This window comes from Cryptomeria japonica, chromosome 1 (genome assembly GCF_030272615.1).
Source record: "Cryptomeria japonica chromosome 1, Sugi_1.0, whole genome shotgun sequence".
NCBI classification, from domain to species: domain Eukaryota; kingdom Viridiplantae; phylum Streptophyta; class Pinopsida; order Cupressales; family Cupressaceae; genus Cryptomeria; species Cryptomeria japonica.
This window is the reverse complement of record NC_081405.1, coordinates 153,929,818-153,932,015: the sequence shown is the minus strand read 5'-3', so window position 1 is coordinate 153,932,015 and position 2,198 is coordinate 153,929,818. Positions and strand designations below refer to the sequence as shown.

Sequence of the window (2,198 nt, the reverse complement as noted above, 5' to 3'; positions counted from 1 at the left end):
TCACTCAGTGTTGAATGATACAAATTTATATTAGTTATTACAATGATTTATTATTTCATGAGGATATGGGAGTACAATCCCTTTCATATAATTATAGGTTTATTAAATGAATGCAAACAATAAGTAACAATTAATGTACATTTAATTATCTAAAATTTAATAATTAAACAATAAATGGGATAACTAAGTAGGAGGATCTATGCACTTAGTTTTATGAACAATGATGAATGATGAATAATTCATGTTGATGTTTTACAAAATACAATCATTAGATGTAAGCGATTATTGTTTATGGTTTAATGAATATCTTAGATTCGATGCAGTCTCAAAAATTTGCAGGTCAAACATAAGTATCTTTAACAATAAGTAACAATTAATGTAGAGTTAATTATCTGGAATTTAATAATTAAATAATAAATGTGATAATTAAGTAGGATGATATATGCACGTAGTTTTAAGAACAATGATGAAGAATTAATGTTGATGTTTTACAAAATACAATCATTAGACACAAGCAATTATTGTTTATGGTTTGATGAATATCTTAGATTCTATGCAGTCTAAAAAATCTGCAGGTTAAATATAAGTATCTTTTGATCAAACTTGAGCATTGTGAGAATGGCTTAATACATAGAATAATATGTGGTTTACATAAATGATATGAATGATGGCCTAGGAGAACTTAACCTTAGTTATCACTACTACAACTATACATAATGACATGATAAGTGACCTATGACAACTTGAACTTAGCTATGACTACTAAAACTACATATTATTCCATTTTTGTAAGCCACATATCATTTTACACTTTACATCATCTTGTCGTTCTTGGGTTCAATCCAAAGGGACTTATGTTTGATCCACATTAATATTTTGAGACTACACAAAGCCCTTGATATTCATCACTCCATGAACATTAGTTTCTTGTACCTAACACCTAGATTTTGTGAAACATCATCAACATTAATTTATCATTATTATTCCTAAAACTAAGCGCATATATCTCCCTATTTAATTATCATATCTATAATTCAATTACCAAATTCTACTTAATTTAATCGAGGTTAATTGGTGTTTATTGTTTGCATTTATTTAATTAGATTAAATTTGTATGAAAGATTTCATTCCCATACAGTAATGAAATAGTAAAAGCTTCCTTACAGTTGCTAATTAAAATCTAAACATTAATCAATTTAATCGTTTCAAATTTTTTTTTTCGAAAATGAAATTACTTATCTTATAAAATTTAAAAATATAAATAACTAATTACCAATATTTAAATTTTTAAAAGTTATGAGTGAACCAAATTTAACTTCAATGAATGCTTGTAATAACATAATCAAAAGTCATTTCTAACATCAAATAATATTCACTAATATAAACAAATTTTTTAATATCTGTATAACCTAATTATTCCACTATATAAAACCAAAAATATTTATATTAATATAATAAATTTTTTTTAATTAAAATAATAATAATGGATTCCTTACAAAAATTAAACTAATAAAATATTTCTACTCGTCGCCTGAGAGATTCGAACTCTCGCGGGGAAACCCCATGTACTTAGCAGGCACACGCCTTAACCACTCGGCCAAAGCGACGTTGTTGTTATAAAAGAGGATTCTAATTTATTTATAGAAACTTTTACGAGCCGCCGCAAGCAAAAGAAAAAGTAGATACGAATACGAAGAGAATGTCGGGCCTTTTTTGAACTCTGGTCTCAGTTTTAATATATTCATTTTGTTTATTTAATATATTCTTCAATTTAATGATTTAATTTTTTTTTAAACAAATGAAAGATCATATAGTTTTTTCTAGACATTTAAGATCATTTTTTTAAAGACATTTAACCGTTTTAGTGGGAGAGAACCATAAACTATTAGTCATAGCATTTACTAATAAATTAATTGGTATTAACTTTCTACAATCTATATTGTAGTGGAAATATAGTTTTTTATTATTACATGTAGTAATCCACCATCAAGATAAGGAAAATAAGTTAATTAAATTGTTCAGATAAACTTAAAAAGAAAGATAGGGGAGGACGAGAATGAACAACTTGAGACAAAAGTGGAGAAGATGGGTTATGTGAGAGAAATTAAGTTCAAGTAAAAAATCAAAAGATAAAATATACGTTAGTAAAATATAACCAATAAATAAATATATGAATAAATTTGAGAATACAAAAATAA

At 25.7% G+C, this 2,198-nt stretch overlaps 1 non-coding gene across 1 annotated transcript; it reads right to left on the bottom strand.

Moving 5' to 3' along the window:
• Positions 1 to 1,525: 1,525 nt before the first annotated feature.
• TRNAS-GCU (transfer RNA serine (anticodon GCU)) lies at positions 1,526 to 1,607 on the bottom strand. The gene has a single exon. It is a non-coding gene; the product is annotated as a tRNA-Ser (tRNA).
• Positions 1,608 to 2,198: the final 591 nt, after the last annotated feature.